The 18,083-nt window shown below is 40.9% G+C and overlaps 1 protein-coding gene across 7 annotated transcripts in view; it reads right to left on the minus strand.

The window, feature by feature from the left end:
• Positions 1-18,083, minus strand: part of KHDRBS3 (KH RNA binding domain containing, signal transduction associated 3) — a 185,196-nt gene that overhangs the window by 31,947 nt on the left and 135,166 nt on the right. The gene's annotated exons all lie outside the window — the stretch shown is intronic.

Consider the following 18,083-nt stretch of genomic DNA (forward strand, 5'->3'; position numbering starts at 1 on the left):
TACTCTCCCCCTAATGAGAAAGCCCGCTCCCTCCCTCCACTCTCTCTTTTCATGTCCATTTCTCCAGCTTCTAACCTCCTCCACCCTCTCATCTCCCCTCCAGGCAGGAGATGCCAACATTGTCTCAAGTGACCACCTGATCCAAGAACCTCATTCCTCACCAGCATCCCTCTCCAACCCATTGTCCAGTCCAATCCATGTCTGAAGAGTTGGCTTCAGGAATGGTTCCTGTCCTGGGCCAACAGAAGGTCTGGGGGCCATGACCACTGGGGTCCTTCCAGTCTCAGTCAGACCATTAAGTCTGGTCTTATGAGAATGTGGGGTCTGCATCCCACTGCTCTTGCTCCCTCAGGGGTTCTTTGTTGTGTTCCCTGTCAGGCCAGTCATTGGTTGTAGCCGGGCACCATCTAGTTCCTCTGGTCGCAGGATGATGTAGTCACTGGTTCATGTGGCCCTTTCTGTCTCCTGGGCTCGTAATCACCTTGTGTCCTTGTGTTCTTCATTCTCCTTTGATCCAGGTGGGTTGAGACCAATTGATGCATCTTAGATGGCTGCTTGCTAGCGTTTAAGACCCCAGACGCCACTCTTCAAAGTGGGATGCAGAAAGTTTTCTTAATAGATTTTATTATGCCAATTGACTTAGATGTTCCCTGAAACCATGGCCCCCAGACCCCTGCCCCTGCTACGCTGGCCTTCGAAGCATTCAGTTTATTCAGGAAACTTCTTTGCTTTTGGTTTAGTCCAATTGTGCTGACCTCCCCTGTATTGTGTGCTGTCTTTCCCTTCACCTAAAGTAGTTCTTATCTACTATCTAATTAATGAATAACCCTCTCCCACCCTCCCTCCCTCCCTCCCTCCCCCCCTCATAACTAAAAAAGAATGTTTTCTTCTCAGTTTAAACTATTTCTCAAGTTCTTATAATAGTGGTCTTATACAATATTTGTCCTTTTGCAACTGACTAATTTCACTCAGCATAATGCCTTCCAGGTTCCTCCATGTTATGAAATGTTTCACAAATACCTCACTGTTCTTTATCAATGCGTGGTAACTCATTGTGTGAATATACCATAATTTATTTATCCATTCATCCATTGATGGGCACCTTGGTTACTTTCATGTTTTTGCTATTGTAAACAGTGCTGCAATAAACATGGGTGTGCATATATCCATTCGTGTAAAGGCTCTTATTTCTCTAGGATATATTCCAAGGAGTGGAATTGCTGGAGAGTATGGTAGTTCTATTTCTAACTTTTTAAGGAAGCGCCAAATTGATTTCCAAAGTGGTTGTACCATTTGACATTCCCACCAGCAGTGTAGAAGTGTTCCAATCTCTCCACAGCCTCTCCAACTTTTATTATTTTGTGTTTTTTGGATCAATGCCAGCCTTGTTGGAGTGAGATGAAACCTCATTGTAGGTTTGATTTGCATTTTTCTAATGGCTAATGATAGTGAACATGTCCTCATATATCTGTTAGCTACCTGAATATCTTCTTTAGGGAAGTGTCTATTCATATCTTTTGTCCATTTTTTAATTGGGTTATTAGTCTTATTGCAGTTGAGTTTTTGCAGTATCATGCAGATTTTAGAGATCAGGCGCTGATCAGAAATGTCATAGCTAAAAAGTTTTTCCCAGCCTGTAGGTAGTCTTTTTACTCTTTTGGTGAAGTCTTTGGATGAGCATAAGTGTTTGATTTTTAGGAGCTCCCAGTTATCTAGTTTTTCAACTATGCTCTTTATAATGTTTTCTATACTGTTTATGCCATGTATTAGGGTGCCTAACGTTGTCCCTATTTTTTCTTCCATGATCCTTATCGTTTTAGATTTTATATTTAGGTCTTTGATCCATTTTGAGTTAGTTTTTGTGCATGGAGTGAGGTACGGGGCTTGTTTCATTTTTTTGCAAATGGATATCCAGTTATGCCAGCACCATTTGTTAAAAAGACTGTCTTTTCCCCATTTAACTGTTTTGGGGCCTTTGTCAAACATCAACTGTTTGTATGTGGATGGATTTATGTCTGGATTCTCAACTCTGTTCCATTGGTCCGTGTATCTGTTGTTGTACCAGTACCAGGCTGTTTTGACTACTGTGGTGGTATAAGGTATAATAGGTTCTAAAATCAGGTAAAGTGAGGCCTCCCACTTTGTTCTTCTTTTTCAGTAACCCCTTATTTATTCGGGGCCTCTTTCCCTTCCATATGAAATTGGTGATTTGTTTCTCCATCTCATTAAAGAATCTCCCTGGGATTTGGATCGGAATTGCATTAAATGTATAGATCGCTTTTGGTAGAACAGGCATTTTTATAATGTTAAGTCTTCCTATCCATGAGCAAGATATGATCTTCCACTTATGTAGGTCTCTTTTGGTTTCTTGCAGAAGTGTACTGTAGTTTTCTTTGTATAAGTCTTTTACATCTCTGGTAAGATTTATTCCTAAGTATTTTATCTTCTTGGGGGCTACTGTAAATGGCATTGATTTGGTGATTTCCTCTTCGATGATCTTTTTGTTGGTGTAGAGGAATCCAACTGATTTTTGTATGTTTATCCTGTATCCCAGTACTCTGTTGAACTCTTCTATTAGTTTCAGTAGTTTTCTGGAGGATTCCTTAGGGTTTTCTGTGTATAAGATCATGTCATCTGCAAATAGAGATACTTTTACTTCTTCCTTGGCAATCTGGATGCCCTTTATTTCTTTATCTAGCCTAATTGCTCTGGCTAGGACTTCCAGCACAATGTTGAATAAGAGTGGTGATAAAGGGCATCCTTGTCTGGTTCCTGATCTCAGTGGGAGTGTTTCCAGGCTCTCTCCATTTAGGGTGATGTTGGCTGTTGGCTTTGTATAAATGCCCTTTATTATATTGAGAAATTTTCCTTCTATTCCTATTTTGCTGAGAGTTTTTATCATGAATGAGTGTTGAACTTTGTCAAATGCCTTTTCTGTATCCATTGATAAAATCATGTGATTCTTGTGTTTTGTTTTATTTCCGTGTGGATTACATTAATTGTTTTTCTAATGTTGAACCATCCCTGCACACCTGGTATGAATCCCACTTGGTCATAGTCAATTATTTTTTGATATATTGTTGAATTCTATTGGCTAGAATTTTGTTGAAGATTTTTGCATCTACATTCATGAGGGATATAGGTCTATAATTTTCTTTTCTTGTGGTGTCTTTACCTGGTTTTGGTATCAGGGATATGGTGGCTTCATAAAATGAGTTTGGTAGTATTCCATGCTTTTCTATGCTCTGAAATACCTTTAGTCAGAGTGGTGTTAACTCTTCTCTGAAAGTTTGGTAGAACTCTGCGGTGAAACCATTGGGACCAGGGCTTTCTTTCTGTTGGGAGGTTTTTGATTACCTTTTCAATCTCTTCTTTTGTTATGGGTCTATTTAGTTGTTCTACCTCTGTTTGTGTTAGTTTAGGTAGGTAGTGTGTTTCTAGGAATTCATCCATTTCTTCTAGGTTTTCAAATTTGTTTGAGTATAGTTTTTCATAGTAATCTGATATGATTCTTTTAATTTCAGTGGGGTCTGTTGTAATATCGCCCATCTCATTTCTTATTCGGTTTATCTGCTTCCTCTCCTGTTTTTCTTCTGTCAATTTGGCCAATGGTTTATCAATTTTGTTGAGTTTTTCAAAAAACCAGCTTTTGGTCTTGTTAATTCTTTCAATTGTTTTTCTGTTTTCTATTTCATTTAGTTCAGCTCTAATTTTTATTATTTGTTTTCTTCCAGTGCCTGTGGGTTTCTTTTGTTGCTCTCTTTCTATTTGTTCAAGTTGTAGGGATAGTTCTTTGACTTTGGCCCTTTCTCTTTTTGGATGTGTGCATTTATTGATATCAACTGGCCTCTGAGCACCGCTTTTGCTATGTCCCAAAGGTTCTGATAGGAAGTGTTTTCATTCTCATTGGATGCTACGAATTTCTTTATTCCATCCTTAATGTCTTCTCTAATCCAGTCTTTTTGAGCAGGGTATTGTTCAGTTTCCAAGTGTTCGATTTCTTTTCCCTGCTTTTCCTGTTCCTGATCTCCACTTTTATGGCCTTATGGTCAGAGAAGATGTTTTGTAATATTTCAATGTTTTGGATTCTGCTAAGGCTTGCTTTATGACCTAATATGTGGCCTATTCTAGGGAATGTTCCACGTGCACTAGAAAAGAAAGTATACTTGGTTGCTGTTGGGTGGAGTGTTCTGTATATGTCTACGAGGTCAAGTTGGTTGATTGTGGCATTTAGATCTTCCCTGTCTTTATTGAGCTTCTTTCTGGATGTCCTGTCCTTCACTGAAAGTGGTGTGTTGAAGTCTCCTACTATTATTGTGGAGCTGTCTACCTCACTTTTCAATGCTGATAGAGTTTGTTTTATGTATCTTGCAGCCCTGTCTTTGGGTGCATAAATATTTAATATGGTTATATCTTCTTGGCGTATCATCCCTTTAATCATTATATAGTGTCCTTCCTTATCCCTTTCTGATGGACTTAACTTTAAAGTCTGTTTTGTCAGAAATTAATATTGCCACTCCTGCTCTTTTTTGATTGTTGTTTGCTTGATGTATCTTTTTCCATCCTTTGAGAGTTTTAGTTTGTGTCTCTAAGTCTAAGGTGTGTCTCTTGTAGGCAGCATATAGACAGATCTTGTTTTTTAATCCATTCTGCCAGTCTCTGTCTCTTTATTGGTGCATTTAGTCCATTTACATTCAGGATAATTATGGATAGGTATGAATTTAGTGCTATCATTTTGATGTCTTTGTGTGCTGACAGCTTCTTTTTCCCACTTGATTTTATGTGCTGAGATTTTCTTTATATATTGTCCTTTCCTCATATTTGTTGTTGTTCATTTTGTATCTGCTGAGTCTGTATTTTTCCCTTGTATTATATTTTGATGAGTAGGATAGTTTGTCTCCTTTGTGGTTACCTTATTATTTACCCATTTTTCTAAATTTACAACTAACTTTTATTTCTTTGTATTGCTGTATCTTCCTGTCCATATGGAACGTGTATGATTACATTTCTTAGTCCCTCTTTATTATTTTAATGTTGTCTTCTTTTATATAATAACATCACCATTATCCTGTGGTGGGCTTTTTTTTTTTTTTTTTTTTTTTAATCTTGCTTTTTTATTCGTTGTTGTTGGATTTCCCTGTCTGGGTTGACTTCCGGTTGCTCTGCCCAGTGGTCTAGTCTTGGGTCGATACCTGATATTATTGATTTTCTAACCAAAGAACTCCCTTTAGTATTTCTTGTAGGTTTGGTTTGGTTTTTATGAATTCCTTCAACTTGTGTTTATCTGGAAATGTCTTAATTTCACCTTCATATTTAAGAGACAGTTTTGATGGATATATGATTCTTGGCAGGCAATTTTTTTCCTTCAATTTCTTAAATATGTCATCCCATTGCTGTCTTGCCTGCATGGTTTCTGCCGAGTAGTCCGAGCTTATTCTTATTGGCTCTCCCTTGTAGGTGACTTTTCTTTTATCCCTAGCTGCTCTTATAATTGTCTCTTTATCTTTGGTTTTGGCAAGCTTGATTATAATATGTCTTGGTGACTTTCTTTTAAGATCTACTTTATGTGGAGTTTGATGAGTATCTTGGAGAGATATCTTCTCATCTTTCACAATATCAGGGAAGTTTTCTGCCAACAAATCCTCAACAATTTTCTCTGTATTTTCTGTTATCCCTCCCTCTTCTGGTACTCCAATCACTCGTAGGTTATTTCTCTTGATAGAGTCCCACATGATTCTTAAGGTTTCTTCATTTTTTTCAATTCTTTTATCTGATTTTTCTTCAAATATATTAGTGCCAAGTGATTTATCTTCGAGTTCAGAAATTCTAGCTTCTACTTGGCTCAATTCTGCTCCTCTGTCTTTCTATTGAGTTATCTAACTCTGTAATTTTATTGTTAATCTTCTGAATTTCTGATTGCTGTCTGTCTATGGATTTTTCCAGCTTATTAAACTTTTCATTATGTTCTGGAATAATCTTTCTGATTTCTTCAGTTGCTTTATCTGTGTGTTCCTTGGCTTGTTCTGTGTATTGCCTCATTTCCTTCCTGATGTCTTGAAGGGTTCTGTATATTAAATTTTTGTATTCTGCATCTGGTTATTCCAGGAATGCACTTTCATCTAGAAGATCCCTGGATTCTTTGTTTTGAGAGCCTGTTGAGGTGACCATGGCCTGTTTCTTTATGTGACTTGATACTGACTGTTGTCTCTGAGCCACCTATAAGTTATTGTATTAGTTTATGCTTGCTTACTGTGTCGTAGCTGCTTGCTTTGTTTTGTTTTGGTATACCCCTATGGATTGCTTGAGTGAGCTAGCTTGATTATTTTCACCTTTGGAGCTCTGGTGTCCTGTCCCCAGCTGGCTAGGCCTGTTACCAGGTATATCAGTCTAGGAGTCCATTCAATTTTCTTGTATGAATTCAGCTCAGGTTTTTAGGTAGCTGATATCAAGTGTGTGGTACAGGCTCTGTCCTACATTCTTAGAGGGGCAGGAGTGATTGGCATTTGTACCGGTATCTGATTGCAGCAGGGGGTCACACTCTGAACAAGACAGGGGGCCGAGAACCAAGCCCCAAGTGTCTCTGAGGAAAACGCATCTCTGTTCCCTAGAGCGTGCTGGTGAGTGGGCTCTGCAGAGGGACCATGGGCACCCAACGTTTTTGTTGTAAGGACTGGGAGGTACCAGTTATCCCTGGACCCCTGTCGCGGGTGGCTGGGCGAACCAAGCGGAGCCACCAGTCCTTAGGTCCCTGTTGTGGGTAGGTGAGGATTTTGTTTAATAGGCAAAGCAATGCCAAATGTCAAATACCCACCTCTCCACCGCACTGCTGAAATGTTTGGAGTTTGCCAACAAGGGCGTATTTTCCTGAAATAGGCCCACACAGGTCCATGCAGAAGGGAAAGGTGCTCAAGGTCCATGGACGGTTTATGCCTGGACAGGAGCCGCTTTTGTCCTGAGCTCCCCCAGTTAATGGAGATAGCAAATTATCTTTTCCCCCCAGTTGCAAATTTTTTCCTTCCTCAAGGCCGGGAGGACAGCTTCAGGTGCTCACCAGGGTCTATCTTAGGCCCAGGGATTCAGACGCTGAAGCTGGTTTGGGGGTGGGGGGGAGGGGTTGCGGTAAAATATATGCAAATACTTAGCTTTTGCCGAGAGCGCCCTTCTCCTCAGGTTCCGGACGTGTGAGTGGGCTGTGTGGCTGGCTGCTTCTACCTGAGGAAACTGCGGCCGAGCGCTAGGACCAGCCTGCCGCTGCCGCTCCAGGAATGGTGCCTGAGGGCTCCTGGAGATTCAGGGCCGGTAACTCCTCTCCACTTCTGAACAGTCTCTTCCTCCCCTTGCCCCTCAGTTCGTTGTCTAAGCTTGCCTTTGATGCTCAGGGCTCCCAGCTTGTCACAAATATACTCGTTTCACTTGTTTTTTCAGGTCTTTGTCGTAAAGAGGGCTCGACGGAAGCGTCTGTCTATTCTGCCATCTTGGCTCTGCCTCCCGGGATGTCTTTTTGATGAATTGGCCGTTTATCATCATGAAATACCTCAGTATTTCTAGTAATATTCTTTGTTTTGAGGTCTACTTTGTCTGAAATTACTATAGCTATACCAGTTTTTAGTACATACTATTTGCATGGTGGAGCCCTGATGGTGCAGTAGTTAAGAAGTCATGTGCTAACCAAAAGATTGGCAGTTCGAATCCACCAGCAGCTCTTTGGAAACCCTGTGGGGCAGTTCTACTCTGTCCTATAGGGTCTGTAGGGTTGCTATGAGTCAGAATTCACTAGATGGCAACTTTTTTTTGGCGGGGGCAGTATTTGCATGGTATATCTATTTCCATCCTTTTACTTTCAAGGTATTTGTGAATTTATGCTTAATATTTATTTTTTCTAAACAATATACAGTTGGTTCTTTGCTTTGTATTCAATCTCACAATATCTGCTTTTTTAAAATTTGGGTTTTTAGTCTGTGTGTGTGTGTGTGTGTGTGTATGCTTGAAAACACTGGTGGCGTAATGGTTAAGAGCTATGGCTGCTAATCAAAAGGTCAGCAGTTAAAATCCACCAGGCACTCCTTGGAAACCCTATGGGGCAGTTCTACTCTGTCCTATAGGGTCACTATGAGTCAGAATCGACTCGATGGCAATGGGGTTTTTATAAATATGCTCAAGGATAGCAACAATTGTGAGGATGGTGCAGTCCGGCCAGTGTTTTGTTCTGCTGTGCACAGGGTCACTATGAGTCGGAACCTATATGGGATCAAATGGGCAACAGGAACTCAAAAGATTAGATAAGAACCTTAGGGAGCAGTGAGTTTATGGTAGACAGGGAAGAACAACTCAGAAAAGGAGGGTGAGCATTATGTCCTTTTAAGAACTATGTATATGGAATCAAACAGACAACAGCAATTCGAAACATTAGATAGGAAGTTTAGGGGGTGGTAAGTTTATGTTAATAGGGGAGGAACAACTCAGAAAAGTTGGGTGAGACTGGCTGTACAACCTGAAGAATGCAATCAATGTCACTGAACTGTACACGTAGAAATGGTTGAATTGGTGTATGTTTTGCTGTGTATGTTCTCAAGAAGCACAAAAATTTTTTTAAAAATGGCAACAGAAAAAATAAATAAAATGGAAGTTCGATTACCAACATATCTGCTTTTTAGCAAGCCTGTCACATAATCTACATTTTAGGAACGAACCTCTTTGTCTGGTCTGCTCACTCTCTGCAGCATCTGTCCCCGCTATGAATGGTTGATCACAAGTACCGCTCTAGTCTTCTCGACACTATTAAGCAGATGGCAGTGCTAAACCCAAATGATGTAGTACATCTCCCTGTTGGACCCTGTTTCCATCTACTGCCATTATTCTACAATTCCTCAGTGATAAATCTCGTGTATTCTCGAAAACATTAAAGGGTGAACCGACAGTGCCGGCTGATGTACTACCCTAGCCCTATACCTCTGTCCTGCTGCTGTGTTTTTAGACCCTTGCTGAGACTGTGCGTGAAGATCTCACGTGGTGAATACGGGAGCTGGCATTCATTACATTTGTTGGGAAACATTTTTCTTATCAGTTACTTTCAAGTTAAGCAAAAAACAAAACACAACACACAGGCTTGATAAAAAGAACCAGGTATGAGGCCTGGCTATCATTTATCGGCTATGTGACTTTGGTCAAGCTTCTCAAATTTTCAGAGCATCGGTTTCCTTCTCTGTAAAATTAAGAGATAGTAATCTTACAGAGGAAACCCTGGTGGCGTAGTGGTTAAGTGCTACGTCTGCTAACCAAAGGGTCAGCAGTTCGAATTCACCAGGCGCTCCTTGGAAACTCTATGGGGCAGTTCTACTGTCCTGTAGGGTCGCTATGAGTTGGAATCGACTTGACGGCACTGGCTTTGGTTTTTTGGTTTAATCTTACAGAATTTCTTGGGAGAATGAAATAGGCGTGAGAGCACCTAACAGAGTAACTAATACTTGATAAATACTCCATAGATACTTGATTCCTTCAAAGCTTGTTAACTTAAAAGAATCATGAAAAAATTTTTCTCTTTTTTATTACCTTAATTCTAAGGAACTTCCTGATGAAACTACAAAACTTAGATTATTTTCAATACAGACTAGACAGGTATCAATTCAGTAGAAAAGCACTGTAACTCAAGGTATGGCTAATGAATTCATTAACCAAACCAAACTGTTACTACTTTGAAAAGCTCAAAACAGCCTAACCCTTTTACAACTAAGCAGTATTTTCCAAAAGACAGCTTTACTGATGTTTAAATGGTTACATCTTAAATTAAGAAATAGGTCCTATTTTCCAAACAGAAAATTCCAAATTATTTCCAGACCTCAGAGGTGAGCTGTGGAGAAGACACTACTGGGCACAGAATGCTAACACTGCCAATAGCCGCAACGTCAAATTAGAGAGTCGGGCATACGGCAACACTAATTTTAGCCTTGTTGCTTCCCTTAGCTGTGCCATTTGATGACACACCAAGAGTGATCTGGCAGCTTCTATCTTTCTGCCCCTTTGGATACTCGCTGCTATGGAGTTGATTCTGACTCATGGTGACCCTGTAGAACAGAGCAAAATTGCCCCATAGGTTTCTCAGGTTGAAATCTTTATGGAAACAGACTGCCACAACTTTCTCCTGCAGAGCCGCTCCTGTTCTCGAACCATCAACCTTTCAGTCAGCAGCTGAGCACTTTAACCACTGTGCCACCACTGCTCCTATGATTACTTGGATAAAAGGGTTTTAAGTGTTGTTTTGTCACAAGTTGAGGATTTTCTTAAGCATTTTCTTAGCTGTTTTTAAAGTCAGATAAAAACCTAGGCTCAAGTACCCTTTGGTTGTGTATCCTGGGAAAGTTGCTAAACACCTCTAGGCTTATCTTTCTTATCTGCAAAAACGCACCATGTGGCTGGCTAAAGCATCTGGCTGCTGACTGAACGTTCTGAGGTTCCAGTCCACCAGCTGCCCTTGTGATCCGCTCCCATGAAGAACGCTGCTGCTGTTGTGTGCGGCCAAGCTGATTTCAATTCACATCGACCCTACAGGCCAGAGCAGTACGACCCCATAGGGTTTTCTAGGCTATCATCTTTATGGGAACACATCGCAGGTCTTTCCTTCCGTGGACCAGCTGGTGGGTTCAAACCATTGCCTTTTGGCTAGCAGCCGAGCACGTAACCATTGCGCCACCAGGGCTACAGCCTAGGAAGCCCTATGGGGCAGTTCTGCTTTAGCCTATAGATTTGGTATGAGTCAGAATTGACTCAGTGCCACACAGCAACAACGGAATCAGTACGAAAAGTTGAGATCAGATATTTAAAGTACATAGATAGCCGGGTGCTAGATTTAGCAGGTTTTCCAAAAGTGGCAGCTATAATTTCTAATTCCTTTTTCAGTAATTTAAAGTGTTTTCATTAAAAAAAAAAAAAAAAAAATAGAGATTTTAAAGGATAAAATGAAATGCATACTTCAAAGCACCATCTAAACCACAAAGTGCTGTGGGACAGTAATAAACCCATCTAGGAACGAGATTATTTTATTACACAGCCATCCACAGGCCCTCAGGGGGTTATCAGCACTTTTTGAGCCCTTTTTGTTCTATTGCCTTTATGATCATTACAGGAAGCAAATATTTCTTTGGAGAATTTACAATTATTTAGAAACACAGACCAAAATATTACAACTGTTTTTAGGATTATAAGTAAGAATATCAAACGTAAATCCATTCAGATTAGACTGAAACTGATATATTTACAAGGGCTTTCTGGGAATCAGACCCCTGAGACCTGGGGAAGTCCACGTCACTTCCGGTAGGAGCCACTCTCCGTGGGTGGGAACGTTGGGGGCCTGCTCTTTTTCATTCCTTACAGCTATTCAGAAGGTGCCCATCCATAGGAAGTAAGCAAAAAGTATTTTTGAGCCAATGGATATTAAGGAAATTCCAATATTGAACAGCAGAGTTCATACTTCTCTTCAGTTAATTGTGCTGACAGCTTGTTACTCATTAAATGTGTGAAGTTAGATGAACAATGCTTTTGTTTTGCATTTCAGTATCAGTGCTATGGAGGTCTTTACAAAAAATCAATGAGGAAATGTAGCTGAACTATATGGGATTTTCTCTTTGTAGAGATCCTCACTTGTATTCTAATTTCAATATAATTTATTTGAAAAGTTAGAGACAGAAAAAAAAAAACTCCTAACCTGTAAAACCCAAGAGGAGCTTGTTTTAGCAAGAAATCTAGTGTCATAAATGTTTATGGCTTATGAAGTTTAGAAGCCATTACCGAACAGAACTCTTCCACCCAGCAGACAATGACCAATGGCTGGCCATACCCACTGCTGCTCTGGCTCCATCTTGTTTTCAAGTGGCCCATCACTGCTGGGCATCCACGTGGGGAGAAGCCCTTTGCAAAGGTAACCCATCTTTCTCCTCCTTCTTGCTATAAAGCCTCCCCTCCCACTGCCCTTCCAGGTGTGCCTGTACCAGTGTCCCTTAGCCAGTCCTGTATGCAATGAGAAGCAGAAGTATCATGGGGCTCTGTAAAGAGAGGGGAGGTAGGGTTTACTCAGAGTCCACAAGTGCGTAACGACTCTCTTTAAGTTAGCTCGTTTTGCCCTGATAGCAAAGATGGTGGAGTGGAGAGTGGAGGGAGTACCTCCCTACACATTTATAGAGGGCTCGAGCCTTCCTGCCTCTTGTAACCTTCAGGATAACCCTCCAAAGGAGAAACTAAAAGTTACAGATTTTACAGACTGAACTTTAGAGACCTTAAATAACTTGTCCAAAGTCACAGCGCCTGTAAATGTTAAAGCTAGGATCTGAACATAGGCATATCAGACTCTTAAGTACTACAGTATGAGTCTCCAAACATTTTTGATAAAACATCTCAACCAGAAAGAAAAGTGTTTCTGAGCACGCAACCAAAATACAGGAGTCCTGGTGGTGCAATGGTTAAGCACTCGGCTTACCAAAAGGTCAGCGGTTCAAACCCACCAGCTACCTTGAGGGAGAAAAGAGCTGGTGATCTGTTCTAATAAAAATTACAGCTTCGGAAACTCTATGGGACAGTTCCACTCTGACCTACAGGGTCGTTATGAGTTGGAATCAACTTGACGGTACAGAACCACCACCATGATATATTTATATGTCATACGTACACAACAGTATTAATGTATCTTAAATACAGTATAAAACACACAAAATATAAACTACAGAAGGGTGAGATTAAAAACAAAGCGTAAGTTGACACGTTCTGCTTTTCTTTCTGCACCTGGTGGGTTGCCTGGCTCGCCTCTGCAGGTGTGTGCACCCCACCCAGGAGATCACTGTGCTAAGGCACCAGAGACAGACAGCCAGAAACCTGTAACTCAGAGCCATCCAACAGAAATAAAATGCGTGCCACAGTTATAACTTAAATTTTCCTAGTAGCCACATTTTAAAAAGTGAAAAGAAACAGGTGAAATTAATTTTAATAATATATTTATCTCACATTCTTTCTTTTCATACTTGTCTTTGAAATCTGGTATGTAGCCTGCACTCCCAGCACATCTCAGTTTGCGCTACCCACAATCCCAAGCACTCAACAACCACGCGCTACTGTGTGCTGGTGGCTACCATAAGAGACAGCCCAGTTTCACCTTCACCTCAGCACTCCTTCATGACATTCTAAGGTCTCAGAGGGCAATCACCAAAGAGCTTTGGACTCTCAAAGGAGATCAAGTAGAGAACTCTGCCTAATACTGATCTACAACTATAGCACAGAATTTTACTTTCAAATTTTGATTACCAAATTATGAATTAATTCTATGGAAACTGAAGTGTCAAAATCAAGACACTGTGGACTACAAATGCCGAGTGTTACATCTGTTAGTGACATGTTAAGGCTGTGTACTCCCCGAGAGCAGAGGCAGCTTATGCTATTTGACAAAAGGATCTAAAACTGGAGAAACAAAGTTCTGTAGTCTAGCTGTCATGTCTGTATGTGGCACAAATGGCATTCTCATGCTGACTAAGGCAGTCAAAGTCTAAAGAGGCAAAACATCTAGTTCAGACTGAAGCATAATTCCCGAGGGAAGCAGATTATCACAAAGCATTAAATTTGGGACGTTGTATGTGGGAAACACTAATGAATTAGTTCCAGCAACTGAAATCAAAACCATGACAAAAGGCTAGTTGAAGAGCAAGGGAGCAGAGTACAAGAGAGAAGGTTTTCGGGCCACTGTGGGTTTGTGCTGTGGCCTTACCAGGTTGGACAAGCTACTTAACCTTGGTGGACCTTTCCACGAGGTAATGATATGTTTAGGCTTGAAATGAGTGACACCAGAGGAGACGCTGAGAGGAGAGAGGATTTATGTAAGGTGCATGGCCCAGTGCCAAATACACAGTAAAGACTCCATAGCTGAATATCACGGGCATGATGTTTTCCCTGTTAATACCTATTACTGGAAACCCTGGTGGCGTAGTGGTTGAGAGCTATGGCTGCTAACCAAAAGGTGAGCAGTTCAAATCCACCAGGCGCTCCCTGGAAGCCCTATGGGGAAGTTCTACTCTGTCTTATAGGGTCGCTATGAGTTGCAATCAACGGGTTTTGGGTTTTATTTGATACTGGGGATGATTTGAAAATTTGCTATCCTAACTGGCTTACGGAGCCCTGGTAACACAATGGTTAAGTACTCGGCTGCTAACCAAAAGGTTGGCGGTTTGAACACACCGAGCGGTTCTATGGAAGAAATGCCCGCCCCATACAGTTTTCTAGGCTGTAATCTGCTTCCTTAAAGATTACAGCCTAGAAAACTCCACGGGGCAGTTCTACTCTGTCACACAGGGTTGCTATGAGTTGAAAATAGACTCAGTAGCTCCTAACAAGAACAACAACTGGTTTATATTAGATTTCTAATTCCCAGACATACAGCATTGTGCTCAGACCAAGGTTACAGTATGTGCCTAACACCATTTCTTCATCCTCCTCCATAGTATTGCTGCTCCATTTCAATTTTCATTAGAGCGGCTGCTTAGTCAGGCCTGAGAGTGCAGTGGTGGAAAAGACACGTGCAGACAGTTAAGACTGGCTTCAAAGCTTGACTCCTTCACTTATAAGCTGTACAGTCTTAGGCAAGTTACTTAATTTCTCTGAAGCAGTTTTTTCTCAGGTTATGAGGATTAAATGAGCAGAGTACCAAACAAACAGCAATTTCTGCAGTTGCCAGTGTGCTGCTCTCAGACAATTCTCTCTGGTCCTCCAGGCAAGACCAGGTGTAGAACTGCAAAGACCACTTCTACGGTGGCAGTCGACTGTCATGCAAGATGCTTCATTCAGAAGTCTGTCTGACATTTAAAGGCTTATAATTTATAACGCACCAGCCTCTTACTTGGTCCCTTCCTTGAAGCTCACCATCTGCCAATCCAGCCTGTACACTGACATCTAATTCGTTTCTCTAAATTCAAGCCTAAGCACATCATTGCCTCGCATGTAACTCTTCAATGGCTCCCTACTGCTGCCCACAGTACCAAGCCTCACCCCCTTGCTCAGTGACATGCCTTGTCTTCCCTCTCACCACTGCTGGGCATTGCGCACTCTACAGAGACATGTGTAGCTCCTAAAGGAAACTCGCATCTCAGGCCTCTCAGCCTTGCTATATCCACGCTTGTGAAATGCCCTTCCTTGCCTGCCTGGTGGCTCCTCCTTACCCCTCAAATCACAGCTAAATGTCTCTTTCTCAGTGAAACATCCCCAATGTTCCCGACCTGTTTAGCGCTGTCTTCTAGAAATAAGGACTCTTGGTGGTACAGTGGTGAAGTGCTCAGCTACTAACCAAAAAGGTTGGCAGTTCAAGCTACTAACCAAAAAGGTTGGCAGTTCAAATACACCAGCCGCTCCACAGGAAAAAGATGTGGCAGTCTGCATCCATAAGGATTACAGACCGGGAAACCCTTTGGGGCAGTTCTACTCTGTTCTAGAGCATCACTGTGAGTTGGAACTGACTCGATGGCAACAGGCTTGGACTGGGTTTTGGTCTTCTGGAAACAGTGACTTTTTTTTTTTCCTCAGACTTCTCATCATGATTACCATATTGCATTGCATTTAAGTATTTCTGTTCGTCTCCTGATCTGTGAGCTTTCCAGGAGTAGGTTTCTGTCTTAAAAATCTTTGTATTCCCGGCATCTAGCACAGTGCTGAGCACAAAGCAGACATTCAACAAACACTGGTGAATAAATAACCAAGGAAGTGAATGCCTCAGGTCAATCGTATTACTGTATTACCACAGCTTAGAGTGAAAAGGCCATGAGCTTTTGGGGTCTAGGCTTACATTTTGGATTTACAAATTTACTTCTCTGAGCCTCAGTTTCTTCACTTGTAAAACAAATATATTATCTCTTGCTGTCATTTGGGTTAAACAAGGCATGTAATAAAAGAATTAAACTCTATGCATCATCTAGAGTAACGTCCAAACGAATGTGGGCTCCATCTTGATCTCTCTCAGTTGTGATATCACTCCCTTTTATAGATCATAGCATTTAACAGGGTAAATGCTTTCAATTTGCTTCTTCACACCAAGTATCAAAAAATATAAGATTTGGATAATCATCTTGTATCACATATGTGCTTCATTAAAAGGCTATGTCTCAGCTTCTACATCTATTAACTGGAGATAATTATATTTACTGCACAGGGTTAGACTGGTATCTGTGAAGATGAACAAAAGTTAAATATATAAAGCACTAGCATGGTGCCTGGAACATAGTAGGTACTTAATAAATACCAGGTTCCCTCTTTTTACAAAATGAATGAAACTGTAAACATCACTATAGTCAATCCGGCTGTATAACTGCTTTGTCAAATTGTTCACAAACCATTCATACGGTACAAGCAATGAAATACACCTGCATGTGAAAGTCCAACACACTGAATACCATAATGGATGTGGGGGCAGAACTGACAGAAGAGTGAGACCTAGAAACGCACAGGGAGTGCCAGCAGCTCTCTGTGACTCAGTCTCCTTGTCTACAGTGACAGCACTGCCTTAGAGGGTCGCTGTTAGGCATGAAGCATTCACACGATCCACACTGCAGGCCTTATAAAACATGCTGAAACAGGGCTGGAAACGTGGCCCACACTCGGTAACTATTGTGCAGGTGGAAGACTTGCTTCTGCCAGAATATTTAGACTGAAAATTCAAGATTTCTGTGGACAGTTTTTTTTAAACAAAATTAGTGAAGGATTTAAGTATAAAGAGTAAAAATCTTAGAGTCTGAAGATCTGGTTTGGAATTTTATCTTTGTTTTTTTCATTTACTGTGTGATTTTTTGGCAAACTACTTAATCTTCGGCTCTGGGGCTCCTGATTGTCAGCTACAAGATAGGGAAGCACCACATACTTGGCAAAGTTGTTACGTAAGACACTATATGTAATAAAGCTTTGTCCCACAACCACCAAATGCCAGGCTCTGAGCTCAGTCAACGTGAGGAGCGCTTCTCCCTTCACCACGTCAACGGATACAAGCAGGATGCCTAAGGTTTCCACTAGAAGGGGCCATCTGAGAGCCACATTTTGAAGGCTGTCTGATTGTTACAAGTCATTTAAGAAAAACAAATTTTTGTTGATGTGAACAGAAATGAAAACTGTTTTTACATCTGTGCCTACTTCAGTACCAGAGTCAACGGACAAAAGACCCATTTATTCAAAGCCTGACTGGTACTATATGAGTTCAGTGAAGGTGTGTTTACGCTTCATCAAAACCACCACACGGTCCATACTGATCTGTGCTCCATAATCGCTCTAAAGCCAACACTTTGTTCTTTGTCTGTCTAGCACTGTCATTCCACTTAGAATCTTAAATATAAAGGTACAAGTTCCTAGGCATTTGGTAAAATATTCTGAACAGAATAAACACTGACTTCATATATCAATAAACATCGAGCTATATTATCACAATCAGTAAATATAAAGCTCTGTCTTGCCTCTGATAACACTTATTTCTGAATAAATCACTGTTTAAAAAGGAATCATAACTGGCTCATTATTCACAAATAGGAATTTGAAGTTGTTACAAAACAGGTGCACTGCTGCTGAGAAACTGAAATGCTCTATAAATACGAAAAAAGAAGTTCTGGTTCTTCCTTCCACAGGTACTGACAATACGGAGCTTTTCTGTACTCCGAATCAAACTGTTACAGTCTTTTTCCACTTCAGAATATACTGAATGCTTAAGTCATATTTTTAGAATAAATAAAATTTTAATTTTCATTTCTAAAACCTGATTGCTTTAACATTCCAGGAAACTCTTGTATGCTAACCCATTCCCTGGTGGCACAGTGGTTAAACACTCAGCTGCTAACTGAAAGGTCAGCAGTTTGAATCCACCAGCTGCTCTGAGAGAGAATGATGTGGCAGTCTCCTTCTATAAAGATTACAGCCTTAGAAACGCTATGGGGCAGTTCTACTCTGTCTTGTAGGATTGCTACGAGTCAGAATCGACTCAGCGGCAATGGTTTCTGTTTTTTTTTTTTTTTTTAACCCATGCTATTTGGTAGGATAAATAACACTTCTCCACTTAAAACAAATGAAACACAAAACAGGTCAAGTTA

Source organism: Elephas maximus, chromosome 15 (assembly GCF_024166365.1).
Source record: "Elephas maximus indicus isolate mEleMax1 chromosome 15, mEleMax1 primary haplotype, whole genome shotgun sequence".
In the NCBI taxonomy this organism is placed as follows: Eukaryota; Metazoa; Chordata; class Mammalia; order Proboscidea; family Elephantidae; genus Elephas; species Elephas maximus.